General features: G+C 48.0%; 1 protein-coding gene across 2 annotated transcripts in view; it reads left to right on the forward strand.

Moving 5' to 3' along the window:
- Positions 1 to 14255, forward strand: part of EMP2 (epithelial membrane protein 2) — a 56144-nt gene that overhangs the window by 16426 nt on the left and 25463 nt on the right. Inside the window, exon 1 of one of the 2 annotated variants that reach the window (XM_003938740.4) lies at positions 9131 to 9377. The exons of the other annotated variant lie outside the window; for it this stretch is intronic. The gene's annotated coding sequence lies outside the window, so the exon portion shown is untranslated. Of the gene's footprint in view, positions 1 to 9130; positions 9378 to 14255 lie in introns of those variants that run through there. 2 annotated transcript variants of the gene reach the window in all.

Here is a 14255-nt window from a genome sequence, read left to right on the forward strand (position 1 = left end):
AAAAATTCTGAGATGGAGTTTTGTTCTTGTTGCCCAGGGAGAGTGCAATGGCGTCATCTCAGCCACTGCAACTTCTGCCTCCCAGGTTCAAGCAATTCTCCTGTCTCAGCCTCCTGAGTGACTGAGATTACAGGCGTGCACTACCACGCCCAGCTAATTTTGCATTTTTACTAGAAATGGGGTTTCTGGTCTCAAACTCCCAACCTCAGGTGATTGGCCTGCCTCTGCCTCCCAAAGTGCTGGGATTCACAAGTGTGAGCCACTGCACCCTCCTTTTTTTTTTTGTTTCTGTTTTTTAAGAAACAGGGTATTGCTCTGTTGCCCAGGCTGGAATACAGTGACTTGATCATAGTTCACTACAGCCTCAAACTCCTGGGTTCATGCAGTCCTCCTGCCTCAGCCTCCTGAGTAGCTGGGACTACAGGTGTGTGCCACCACACCCAACTAATTTTTCGGTTTTGTGGAGATGGGATCTTGCTATGTTGCCAGGGGTAGTCTCAAACTTCTGGCTTCAAGCTATCTTCCCACCACTGCCTGCCAAAGTGTGGGGATTATAGGCATGAGCCACTCTACCTTATCTGTTTAATGAGTTTTTGAAAGCATATTATTCATTATATTTTCATGTATTCACAGATATATGTGACCATCACCACAGTCAATTTTAGAATATTTTCATCACCTCAAAAATCAGTTGTATACCTTTTAGATATCACCTCCCCTGTTTTCCTGCTCTTCTTCAGTTCTGATCAGCCACCAGTCCACTTTCTTTCTATGGTTTTGTCTCTTCTGGACAGTTCATCTAAATAGAATTATAGAATATGTAGTCTTTTGTGCCTGGCTTCTTTCACTTAGCGTAATATTTTCAAGGTCCATCCCCAGCGTGGCATGGGATCAGTGCGTCATTCCTTTTTATGGCTGAATAATACTTCATTACATGGATGTACCTGTCTTATGTATCTATTCATCCATTGATGGATGTGTGAGTTGTTTCTATCTTTTGGCAGTTGTGTATAATGCTGCTATAAACATTCATGTACAAGCTTTTTGTGGATGTATGTTTTCATTCTCTTGGATGTATGTCCAGGAGGGAAATTGCCGGGTCACAGGGGGACTCTCCGTTTAATTATCTGAGGAACTGACAGACTTTTGCATAGCAGCTGCATCATTTTATCTTCCTACCAGCCATCTATGAGGGGTCTGACTTCTCTGCTTCCCAAGGTTTTAATTTAATGCCTCTCCTGGTTCCTAGCTCCTAGGAAGCATCCGGTAAATTCTGTAGGACTAGACCAGGTTCCTAGGGGGGCAGGGCTCCTGGGTCTAAGCTAGGCCGTGCCAGAGGTTCTGGGCAGGCTGGGGCCAGGGCAATGGACTGGCTGAGGTTGAAGGAAGTGAGGGCACCTGCTTTGTGGCTTCCTGGTTTGAGACCACTGAAGACAGAACTGGAATGAATAGAAGAGAGATCCCTGTTTAATGCTGTTTTCTGCACAGTGGAATTCATGATGCTGGAGTGATTTTAGATGGTTCTGCCTTTAAGTGACGTTAAATCACTCAGTGGGAAAGCGATTTCCTTTCCAGTTATCTTTCAGTTCTTCTGAGTCCATCAAGGGGGCAATCTTAGCTGAGGCTAAGGTCTTTAATGTCTCTTTAACTCTAGTTTCCCTTCTTTAACTAAGAGTAGATCTACAGCTTAGTTCCTATGGCAGGCAACAGCCTTGAACAAGGATTTGTGAACTTTGGGGGTAGGGGGTATTTATTTTCACAATTAATTTCTATTTATGGCAAATGATGCTGATTTTCCATTCCCAGGGAGCCAAAACATTTCTTTTTAAAATAAATGTATTTATGTTAGAAAGTGGGTTGATTTAAGGACAATTATGAAGGAAAATCTTCCAGCTGTACTCAAGAAGGTAGCAGACAAGTGACTGAAGTTTGGGAACCCTTGTTCTAAAGTTTAGGGTCCAGTAATCACATGTGGTCATGGCAGTGGTGAGGTCCCCAGTCCTGGGGCCTGTTCAGGTGGAAACTGGATGCTAGAAAAATAATTCACACAACAGCTGGGGGCAGGGTGTCATGATCACACCAGCGCCTTTCAGCTGAGACTGCCTGAGTGCACGATTCCCATTTTGTTGAGTCAGTTTCCTGGTTCCACAGCCGGACAATGTCATTAAGCAGATGCAGCATCATCAGAAGCACTCCAGTGGGATGGGCGAGGGGTTTGGGAGGACTGCCTTTCTTTCCAGCATGGCCACCCCATAGCCCGCTAGGCACGCTCATAGGGAAATGTTACTTTGAAATTCCAAGTTCCTGGGAATGGGTTTCCATAGTGCTAGCTCAGGATCTGCCCTGGTGTTGGATTTTTCATGGTGGTGTCACTTCCTGTTGGATTCCCCCCACCCCAAGTCCCCAGTTAAAGGGCTCAACCTTCCAGCTCTCAGGCTGGCGAATCCATGTAGGCTGGGTACCCTGAGGGGGGTGAAGCTGCCTTAGTCAGGTTCTGCAGAGAAAGCAACAGGGTGCATATAGAGAGAGAGAGTTTGTTTTAGGGAATTGGCTCATGGGATTATGGAGGCTGGCAAATTCAAAATCTGCAGGGTGGGCCAGCAGGCTTGGAGACCCATGGATGAGCTGATGCTGCAGTTCTAGTCTGAAGGTCGTTTGCTGGCAAAATTCCTTCTTGCTCAAAGGAAGTCAGACTTTTGCTCTACCAGGCCTTCAGCAGATTGGATGAGGCCCACCGCAAGAGGGAGGGCAATCTGCTTGATTCAGAGTCCACTGATTCGAATGTGATTCTCATCCCAAAACACCTTCACAGAAACACTGTGACCCAGACGAATTGACACATTAAGTGAATTATCTGAAATGCTTTCGTTGGAGCAGACATATGGCATTAAATAACATAGAATTCCTTTCAAATCACTGCCTTTTAAATTCTCTTTCACCTCTTCAAAGAGGAAATCTCAGTTTTGTTCTAATATGTCTTTAAAACTTCCCAAACGTGTGACATCCTGTTTTAGCAAAGAAATAGAAACCCAGCCTTGGACTCAGAGCTTTTGAGCAGCAGCTTGGAGCTGGAATTTAATAACAATGTTTTGTTTTCATTGTATTTATTTTTTTTCCAGCACCCTCTATTTATGGCAGGTGATGCTGACTTTCCATCTCAGTTGTGATGTACGGTTTCCTTTTATAAAAATGTAAGTTTAAAAAGTGAGTAAGCTAAGCAGGAATGGCAGATTTGGGATAACACAGACATAAGCGAAGCTGGGCCAGTGCCTGAAGTGTCCCCTGCTTGCCCACATGCCCCGAGCTGCATGTTGTCCGTTTGCATTTCCTTCCTTCCCGGAGACTGCCCTGGTGGTTTATTTCCATTTGGTGGCTTCCTCTCTGAGACTGGTGGTAGTAGATGGGGGGAGAGAACACTGGCTCTCTGGGGAAGAGAAAGGCCAGGGGTGGCTGTTCTATGACGGACTCCTTAACTGCGATGCTAGTGATGATTGGTAATGAGGCAGGAGGTGGGACTGGGAGGGACGGCTCACACGTCAGACCACCAGACTAGCTAAAATAGGAACAAGGAAGAAGTACCTTTTTTTTTTTTGGAGACAGAGTCTCACTCTGTCACCCAGGCTGGAGTGCAGTGGTGTGATCTCAGCTCACTGCGGCCTCCACCTCCTGGGTTCAAGCAATTCTCCTGCTTCAGCCTACCAAGTAGCTGGGATTACAGGCACCTGCCACCAGACCCAGCTAATTTTTGTATTTTTAGGAGAGACGGGGGTTTCACCATGTTGGCCAGGCTGGTCTTGAACTCCTGACCTCAGGTGATCCACCCACCGCTACCTCCCATAGTGTTGGGATTACAGGCATGAACCACTGCACCTGGTCAGAAGTACTTTTCCATAAGGCATGTTCACACAGAAGTGGCTGCTCCTTTCCAATGCAACTGCCTGATGCCTCCCTTTTCCTAGAAATATTTGCATAATCCACCCCCTAACTTGTATCTACTTAAAAGTGGGTATAACTATGACTGCTGAACTGCCTCTGGACATACTGCCTATGGGGTACCCCTACCCCCCAAGGAGCAGTCCCTCTGCTGCTGCTGTACACTGCCACTTCAATAACAGTTGCTAACACCACCAGTTCACCCTTGAATTCTTTCCTGGGTGAAGCCAAGAACCCTCCTGGGCAAAGCCCCAGTTTAGGGACTCACCTGCCCTGTGTCAGTGACACTTTGTAGCATTTGCTATGTGCTAGATGCTGTTCCAACTACTTTCACTTCATTATTTCCCAGCAGTCCAGGGCGTAGGGATACCAATGTCATCTCCACTTCAGAGAAGAGAGGAAAAATACAGGCACTGTGTGGTTAAGTTGCTAGTCTACGGTCCAGTCAGTCTGGCTCAAGTCTGTGCTCTTACCTCATTTTGCTCAGATTACTTCCTGCTACCCGGTGGCCCTTTCCTATGTTAACTCCCAGATTAATCAGGTGGGGCCCTGGTTTCCTAGTCCTGAGACTCCTTCGGCCTGGCCGAGTTGTAGACAGTGAGGCACAGCCTTTGACTTGCCAGCAAAGATCCATCTACAAAAATGATGGGTCTTGTTACTTACGAAAGAGGAAGAAGTGGCTGGGTGCATGGCCCATGCCTGTAATCCCAGCACTTTGGGAGATCAAGGTGGGTGGATCATTTGAGGTCACGAGTTTGAGAACAGCCTGGCCAATATGGTGAAACTCCATCTCTACTGAAAATTCAAAAGTTAGCTAGATGTGGTAGTGCATGCCTATAGTTCCAGCTCTTGGGAGACTGAGGCAGGAGAATTGCTTAAATGTAAGAGACGGAGGTTGCAGTGAGCCGAGATTGTGCCACTGTACTCCAGCCTGGGTGACAGAGTGAGACTCCATCTCAAAAAAAAAAAAAAAAGAAAGAAAGAAAGCAAGTAAGAGGAAAAGCTATTAAACTGAGTGACTGATGGCCTGGGGATTTCTTGAAAGTCATCAAGACAAGGTACTCTGTGAAGGAAAGAACATTCCTAAACTAATGGGCGTGAAGCTGGGAAACACCCTGCATTTGACACCTGCCTCACCCGGAGCAACTTAATCCGTGTCAACCTCACTGTCATGCTGACATGCTGTGTGCCTGTAGGTATATCATTAACCCTCTCTGGGCTGCAGTGTGGTTTTACTGGGTGGCATAATTATAGGATCTCCTTGGACGACAGCAGCCAGTGGTGAGCTTGCTAATTGACAGGGTCAGGCAGCAGTCACTGGCAGGATGGCAATTATTAAGTGCTCTGTGAAAACTCCACAAACTAACAAACATCTAACAAGTATTTGCTGAGCAACCTTGGGCACTGGGGAAGGTGGGTGAGTCATGGTTTCTGTCCTTGAGGAACTCTGAATCAGATAAAGCAGTATCTCCACTTATCAGTTAGCTCTTGCTGAGTAACAAACCACCTCAGAATGTAATGGCTTAAAATAGAAAACACTGATTTTGCTGATGAGTCTGTAGGTGGGGAATTGGGGCTGAGCTCAGCTGGGTGGTTTTTCTGATCTCAGCTGGGCTCATTCATAGGGCTCTGGTCAGCTAGTGGGTCACGGGGGGCGGGGGGTGGGGGCGGGGGCTGGCTGGTTTAGGGTGTCCTTCATTGGTAAACCTTGTCTGTCTTTCAAGTGGTCTCCTATCTTCCAGCAGGCCAGCCTGGGCTTTTCACAGAGTTACTGCACAGGGAGAGAGAGTAGATATGCATGATACTTCTTGCAGCTTTGGCTCAGAATTGGCACAATGTCACACTTCTGCTACCTTTAATTGACCCCCCCCCAAAAAAAAAAGGGGCAGGGTGCAGTGGCTCACTGCTGTAATCCCAGTAGTTTGGGAGGCCAAGGCAGTCAGATCACAAGGTCAGGAGTTCAAGACTGGCCTGACCAACATGGGGAAACCCCGTCTCTACTAAAAGTACAAAAATTAGCTGGATGTGGTGGTACACACCTGAATCTCAGCTACTCAGGAAGCTGAGGCAGGAGAATCACTTGAACCCAGGAGGCAGAGGTTGGAGTCAGCAGAGATTGTGCCACTGCACTGCAGCCTGGGTGACCGAGCTAGACTCCGTCTAAAAAAAAAAAAAAATGACAAGGCCAGCTGGAGTTTAGTGGGTGGAGAAATAGAGCGCACTTCTTGATGGGAGGATTTGATCTGCTAAAATTTTGTCTAAATTTTTTCCACTTGTGCACATGAAGGGATATTGGTCTGTCTTTTCCTTTCTTGTGTAATGTCTTTGTCTGGTTTTGGAATCAAGGCAATGCTGGCCTCACAGAATGAGTTGCGGGTGTCCCCTCCTCTTCAGTTTCCTGGAACAGTTTGTTTAGAATCGGTATTATTCTTCCTTAAGTGTTTGGCAGAATTCACCCATGAAGCCATCTAGGCCTGGAGTTTCTTCTATGAGAAGGGACTCCAGGCCCTGGATAAACATTTTTTTCTCCTTTTATTGCCAGCTTTTAAAGAAAAGTCTAGCTTCATTTTTTTTTTACTTGTTATTAGCTCTTTAGCTCCCTGAAATCTGGCCCCTTCAGTCATTCATTCAACACATTTCACTGAGTGCCGTCTATCAGGAAGACGTGTTCTGAGTGCTGGGAATAGCATCCTGCAAAAACAGGGCAGACCCCAACACTGTGGCAGGCAGATACATCATACCCAAGTGAACAACTACAAGGTAACATCAGACCCTGAGAGAGGCCACAGGGAGAAAAATAAAGGGCATTAGTTTCCTTCCCTAAAATTGTGGTTGCCAAGTTGACTGATGACCTAATCCTCCCTCTTTGTCCCTCTTTTCTAGTCTCTTCTCTCTTGGCTTTTGGGTCCCACCATGCGCTCCTGGTTGTCCTCCCACCTCTGTGCCCACTCCTCTGTCTCCCACCCTGGCCTTGTCACCCCCATCCTTTCTTCTCCCTCAGTGCTGTCTCCCCACGCAGGATTTCATACCTACCAGTGGCTTTGTCTGCCATCTGCGTACCCATGACACCAGGATTTCCGTTTCTAGCCCATTTTCTCCTTAGTGACAGTCTTGCCTCTCTTTCCAGCCACCTGAACATATTTCCACCATGTCACCGATTTCTAAAACCAAATGAACTGTTTCCCTCATCCTTCAAACGTGGCCCTTCTGCTCCCGTCCCAGTCGGATCCTGGCACTGGAATCCTTTGCCCCATTCCCCAGCCCATTGTCGAGTCCTGTTGCTTCTGCTTCTGGAAGCTTTCTCAGCTCTCTTCCTTCTGCCCACCCCTCTGTTCCCACCTCATTTGAGACCCTCATCATTTCTCAACAGGGCTGCTCCAACAGCTTCTCCACATCTGCCTCCTGCTACTCCATCCTTCTGACCGTGGAAAGGGTTTCTTGTAGAAGCAGATCATGCCTTTTCTGCTTACAAAGCTTTCCTAGCCCCCATGGCCTCCAAGATAACATTCACTCTCCTTCATGTGGTCTCCAAAGGCCTTAAGCTTCTGGCCCAGTGGAGAATCCTGGTCCATCTTGGGGCCCAGCCTGGTACACGCCTTCCTCCCAAGGGTGCCACTCTGCACCATGGGGTGTCCCGAACCCCTTGCCTGTGACACCCTCTCTGCACCCCTCCACCCATCCTTAGAGACCCGGCTCGAGTGTTGCTTCCTCCATGAAGTTTCTGATGGTGCTCCCACCCCAACACGGGGCCAGTCACACCACAAGTGTCTCCCACCGCATGCATCACAATCAGTTTATACATCCTTGTGCTTTACAGATCTGGCAGTTTCAGGGCACACAGAGCATGCCGTACTCATGCCCAGTACATAGCAGGTGCTCAGTAAATGCTGGGTAAATAATTGCTCCATTTTTTAAAGAATGGGCAATGGGCTCGTGATCAGAAGGCTGGGATTGGAGCCCTGGCGCTGCCACCTGCAAACTGGATGATGTGAACAAACTCCTTAACTTTGTTTTCTCACGTGCAAAGCGCGTCATAGTCCTTGCCCGTCCTTCTGACAGGGCTGTCCCCTCACTGACAGGTATCTACCCTGCGTGCAGTGATAGGAAGAGCCATCTGTCTGGAGGACTCGGGGGTGGCCTGTGTTCTCCGCTTTCTTTGTCCCCAGTTTGCTTTGCAAAGCATATTCCCAGGACGTGGGACCTGGAGGAGCAGCTTAGCAGTGGCCAGCATCTGAAGCGACATGTGTGGTCCTAGGACTCTGGCTGGCTCCCTGATCAGCTTTTAAAGTAACAGGACCCCAGAAGGGAATGGAAATTCAGATTTAAGCAGGCTACTTAATAGTTTCTCTGGTGCCAGGCTGCTTGGGCTCAGATGCCATCTCCAGCTCTTACTAGCTGTGTGACATGGGGAAAATTGTCCAATATCTCTGGGCCTTATTTTCTTTACCTGTAAGACAAAGCTGCCGGGCACAATGGCTCACGCCTGTAATTCCAACACTTTGGGAGGCTGAGGCAGGCGGATCACATGAGTTCAGGAGTTTGAGACCAGCCTGGCCAACATGCTGAAACTCCATCTCTACTAAAAATAAAAAAATTAGCCGGGCATGGTGGCAGGTGCCTGCAATCTCAGCTACTCAGGAGACTGAGGCAGGAGAATTGCTTGAACCTGGGAGATGGAGGTTACAGTGAGCTGAGATTGCACCGCTGCACTCCAGTCTGGGCAACACGGTGAGACTGTGTCTCAAAACCATAAAAATAAAGCAGGGCTAATGAAAACAGCTCCATCACAGTGTTTTGGTGAATAATGAATAAATTAATCCAGGTAAAAGGGCTTGGAACAGTGCCTGGGACACACTAGGCAATAAATGTTGGCTATCATCATTGTTGAAGTTGTGGTTGTTATTATTCCAAGCGATTGGAAGACTCAGGGCTGCACAGACAGAGCGATCCTCAGTGGCTTCTGCCCTGGGGCACTGCCAAATTCCAGTGTCCCGCCTGTTGCCATTTCCGGAGAGAGCCAAATGCTGACTTTGTGCCAAGAGCTGCAGCCGCAGTGAGCATGGAGCTGGGCTGTGCAGGGCACATGGTCTCCTCCTTCCCCGTGGCATCTCAGACGCCTGAATATTCCTGGCTGGCTGGTGTCCAGAGACTAGGGCAGGAGGCTGGGCTGACCTTTGTCTTCCTGAAAACAGAGGCCAAAGCCTCCGTCCCCTCGGAGTGCTCTGGGCAGTGGGAGGGGCCTGGGTTCTGGCCAGCCTGGGGTTGACCCACCAGCCCCGCAGCAGGCCTGGGAGTCTTTCCAGGGTGGCCTGGTGACTGCTCACCAGCTCGGCCCTCCCCAGGGTTCTGGGCCAGAGCCTCCCTGGCATTTGCAGCAGGAGCTGTGGGTGGAACACTTCTGAGTGGGGAGATTGGCTCGGACCTCTGGACGCCAAACACCTCAGGTCTGTATTGAAAGGTTCCACACCTCGGGATTGTCCTTTTGCCTGCAGTTCCGGGAAAAGGTTCCAGCTCAGGCTGAGAATCGGCTGTGGTTTAAATAGCAGGAAGAGCTCCCAGGGTGGGAATGGAGTTGGGCGGACGAAGCGGTCATCTTAACAGCACGTTCTCCCTCCGCGGGAAGCCGGCTGGGCTCTCTCACTCTTGTTCCCTGGCACGTAAGGGAGCGTGTGCCAAAGCGACTTCCTTTGGCAATAGCAAGCCGGGGATGGGGCTCACGGGTGGAGATTCATGGTTGTTAGGAAGGAGAGGACGGGCAGTGAGCATGGAGCATGGACCCTGACCCCGTCCACGGGCAGATCCCATAGCCCTTTGTTTATCCACGAGACCCTCATGGTGACTTTCCTCAAGCAACAGCAAACCAAATGTGCTTCTGGAAGAGGGAGGGCCAGTGAGCCTCCAGAAGGTTGTTTGTGTTTCTCCACACCCAGGACTAGACGTGCGACACACACACACACACACACACTTTAAGCAAACATTGGACCAAGGCAAAGCAGGACAGCATGTCTACGTAGGAAAAAGCGAGGAGATGTCAGTTCTCTTTGTTATCTGAGATCAGGATAGACATTTCTGGAGCACTGTCCTTCCTGTCAAATGACAGAACTTAAAACTGCAGCCGGGCACCGTGGCTCGTGCCTGTGATCCCAGCACTTTGGGATGCATCCCAAAGTGGAAGGATGGCTTGAGGCCAGGAATTCGAGACCAACCCGGGCAACCCAGCAAGACTCTATCTCTACAAAAAGTAAAATTAGGTGGACATGGTGATGTCCAGCGGTAGTCTCAGCTACTGGGGAGGCTGAGGCAGGAGGATCTCTTGAGCTCCGGGGTTCGAGGTTGCTGTGAGGTGTGATTGCGCCACTGCACTGCAGCCCGGGTGACAGAGAGAGACCCTGTCACAAAAAAAAAAAAAAAAAAAAAAAATTACCAAACCAGACCACGAATGTTCCACTTTGTGTGCAGAATTTCCGTAATGCCACCCACACTTCGCAGTGCCTCACCCCTTCCTCTTCCCTCTTTTTTTCCCACTCCTCAGCCCCACTCTCTCCAGTTCTTATGCCTGGAGGATGCTTGCTGCTGCTTGAAAAACCCGTTTGCTGTTCTCCCACCCTAGTTATGGGTTCTTTAAAAATGAATTTAAGGTGGTTCACCCTGTCATCCCGGCACTTTGGGAGGCCGAGGTGGGCAGATCATGAGGTCGGGAGTTTGAGACCAGCCTGATCAACATGGTCAAACCTCATCTCTACTGAAAATATAAAAATGAGCTGCGCATGGTGGCACGTGCCTGTAATCCCAGCTACTGCAGAGGCTGAGGCAGGAGAATTGCTTGAACCTGGGAGGCGGAGGTTACAGTGAGCCAAAAGGAAGGAAGGAAGGAAGGAAGGAGGAAGAAAGGAAGAAATTAATTTAAGTCTGAAGTTGTAATATCCTGTGTTCTATATTATTTTATGTGATTATGGGCATTTCGCAGAATGGGGAGTATTCAGGGCTCTAATATGAAGACAGCTTACCATGGAACCTACGATGCACTAAATTAAGGTTGGGGTATCCAGGCCATTTATTGTACTCAGTGAGATCCACCTCACCGAGTTTCTGGATACCCAGAAAAGGTGATTAATTTAGAAATTAATTTCGAAAACAGAATTGAGCCCATTCTACCACATGTGCATAATTCCTTTTAGATATTAAGGAAAAACTTTATCCATAATCCAAACCAGTCTCAAAGTTAGATCAATAAAGACAGCAAGCACTTCAGCTTGGCCAGTGAGCTAACAGGACGAGAAATGCAGTCAACCCTATGAAGGCTAAAGCATGTTTGTTTGTTTGTTTGTTTGGGGTTTTTTTTTGGAGACGGAGTCTCACTCTGTCACCCAGCCTGGAGGGCAGCGGTGTGATCTCAGTTCAATGCAACTTCTGTCTCCTGGGTTCAAGCAATTCCCATGATTCTCCTGCCTCAGCCTCCTGAGTGGCTGGGTCTATAGGCACCTGCCACCACGCCCAGATAATTTTTGTATTTTTAGTAGAGACAGGGTTTTGCCACATTGGCCAGGATGGTCTTGAACTCCTGTCCTCAGGTGATCCACCCACCTCGGCCTCCCAAAGTGCTGGGATTATAGGCATAAGCTACTGCACCCAGCCTAAAGCATCGTTCTTAATCAGGCCCTCTGTTAATTAGCCCAGTCGTCTCTCAACCTTAGCAAATGGGCCCGTGCAGAGAGAGGCTGCCTTCGCAGATTCCTCCTGCCTGGTACAAAGCACAGTGGACACAAAGATGATTTCACACTGCATTGTGCTGTCTCTCCTGATCTTAATTAAGCTGACGTGTGGTTTTCACCAGGCCTTAAGCATGTGAGTAGGAAAGAGAGTTGTAGAAAAATGCCCTGTATTTGGAACTGGAACACTAGTGAGTTGCAGTCGTGTGAATTTTGGCAAATCACCCAGAGCCATTTTAGGAGCCTTGGTTTCTCATCTGTAACATGGGGATAATGACACCTTGCTCTGCCAGCATCATAAGGTTGACATGAAAACCCCATGCAGGATGTGCTGTGTATTTTTCCTCATCTTAATCATGACCTTTTCCTGACCTTTAATCATGAGGAGTGTCATTTTCATGTGGCATAACCCCTATGGGCACCCCTTCCTCAGGGATCTGCCTTATCACCTACACATCTCAGGGTTATGTTGAACCCCTGTGCCCTGACCAAGGTTAGAAGCAAATTTGGTATCTTCTCTGAAAAGTGCGCCACGTGGATTGCTTGTCCTATTTGTCCTGTGACAGCAGGAGTTGCTGAGGCTGCACCTGGCAGACAGCAGGGAAAGGCAGAGTCAGGAGAGAGACTGCTGGCTGGAGAATGTGCACTGTGAAGAATCAGGCTAACCACAGGCTTGTAACCAAAACCATACATGTGTTGCATTTAGGAACAGAAGTCTTGAAATGACTAAAAAAAAAAAAAAAAAATTGGAAGGAACTGAAGAACTATGGAAAATAGATGGAACCACAGTGAGGAAGGAAGAAAAGGTGGAAGAAAAGAAAGAAGTAAACTAGAAATGCTAGGGAAAAAGGAGTTTCAATCATAGTACACTATTTGGCTCTACAGAGTACAATATTTATATAGCAGTCATGTAAATGCCAATTATTGATCTAAATGTAGACTGTATTGAAATGACGGAAGGAGGGATATGGGGGGCAAATGATGATGGAAAAGAGAAACTTTTCTCTAAGCAGGAAGTTAATAATAATGTTAATCAAGAAATAGCAGTGCATGAATGTTGTTTGGAAATATGGAGATTTGAAGTCGAGTAGAAACAGCTGAAAAGATGAAAAGTGATTGCTTCCAGGTTGCAGGACAGCAGTAAGACAAAGACCGTTTTCACCACATGCCTTTTGGTTCTATTACCTTCTTTAAACAATCATCATTTTATGTAGAGCAAAACATTTTTAAAAGAGAAGTTCTGGCCAGATGCGGTGGCTCAAGCCTGTAATCCCAGCACTTTGGGAGGCCGAGGTGGGTGGATCACGAGGTCAAGAGATCGAGACCATCCTGGTCAACATGGTGAAACCCCGTCTCTACTAAAAATACAAAAATTAGCTGGGCGTGGTGGCACGTGCCTGGAATCCCAGCTACTCAGGAGGCTGAGGCAGGAGAATTGCCTGAACCCAGGAGGCGGAGGTTGCGGTGAGCCGAGATCACGCCATTGCACTCCAGCCTGGGTAACAAGAGCGAAACTCCGTCTCAAAAAAAAAAAAAAAAGAGAAGTTCTGCAAATCATAGGACTTTGATTTCTACACAGAAACTTGAACATTTCATCCAGTTCAGTCTCCTACCTTCAGGTGGGTAAACGCCCAAACTCAGGTGGTCTTTTAGAATGTTCTGCTTGGCCCCTACAGAAATTGAAGAAGGAAGAAGACACAGTTTGTATTCCACAGCGAAAGTTATGCTCCAAAGCGACAGGCTTTTGGGGAACATCACTGACTCTTGAAAGATTGTCATGGGCCTTCTGAGGAGTCTCCCACTGAGATAGACAGGGTGATTGGAGTAGTAGCCAGGAGACCCAGGTCTAGTGTTGAGCTTGTTCCTGCTTTGCTGTGAGGTGGAGCTAGTCTTGGTCTTCCCTGGTTTTCATTAATTCCTCCGGACAACAGGGCTTTGAGCTTTCCAAGGGCCTTATACTGCTCTACGTTTCTAGAACTCAGCAATGATAGCAAACAGCTGTCAGAGGGGGAGATAGACAATAAACAAGTGAGCAAATAAGATGCTTTCAGACCAAGCTAATCCTCCAAAGAAACTCAACGAGGGGGATGGGGTAGATTATGCCGGAGGGGGCGTGGCTACTTTACGTGGTATGCTCAGGGGCGCTTCTCTGGGGAGGTGATTTTGAATGGAGACCTAGACAGTGCCGGAGAGCCAGGTGAGGGCGAAATGGAGAGACTGCTCCGGGGAACCGAGACAAAACCAGAGCCCCTAAAGCAGCAGAGCACTGAAGCCTGCAGGCACAAGAGCGGGTATAGGGGTCGAGGTGTGGTGGGGGAAGGAGATGGATTCATACTATTAACTATACTATTCATACTATTAACTAATGTAATAGTAACTATTACATTTTTTGAAGGGAGAATAACTTTTTGTGACTGTCAAGCATTAATTCTGATGCCACCTTGGGCCTGGTGGACCAGCCTTCATCCAACACACAACCCGGGGAGCAGTTTGTTCTTTCATATCATCAGAGAGGGCAGGATGTAACATGGGTGTATTGTGGTGGCAACGAGACAGCACTACTTGGAAAAGCCCGGGGATGGTGGAGGCTGGTCTCTGTGGACCAGAATTATG

This window comes from Saimiri boliviensis, chromosome 12 (genome assembly GCF_048565385.1).
Source record: "Saimiri boliviensis isolate mSaiBol1 chromosome 12, mSaiBol1.pri, whole genome shotgun sequence".
Taxonomy (NCBI): Eukaryota; Metazoa; Chordata; class Mammalia; order Primates; family Cebidae; genus Saimiri; species Saimiri boliviensis.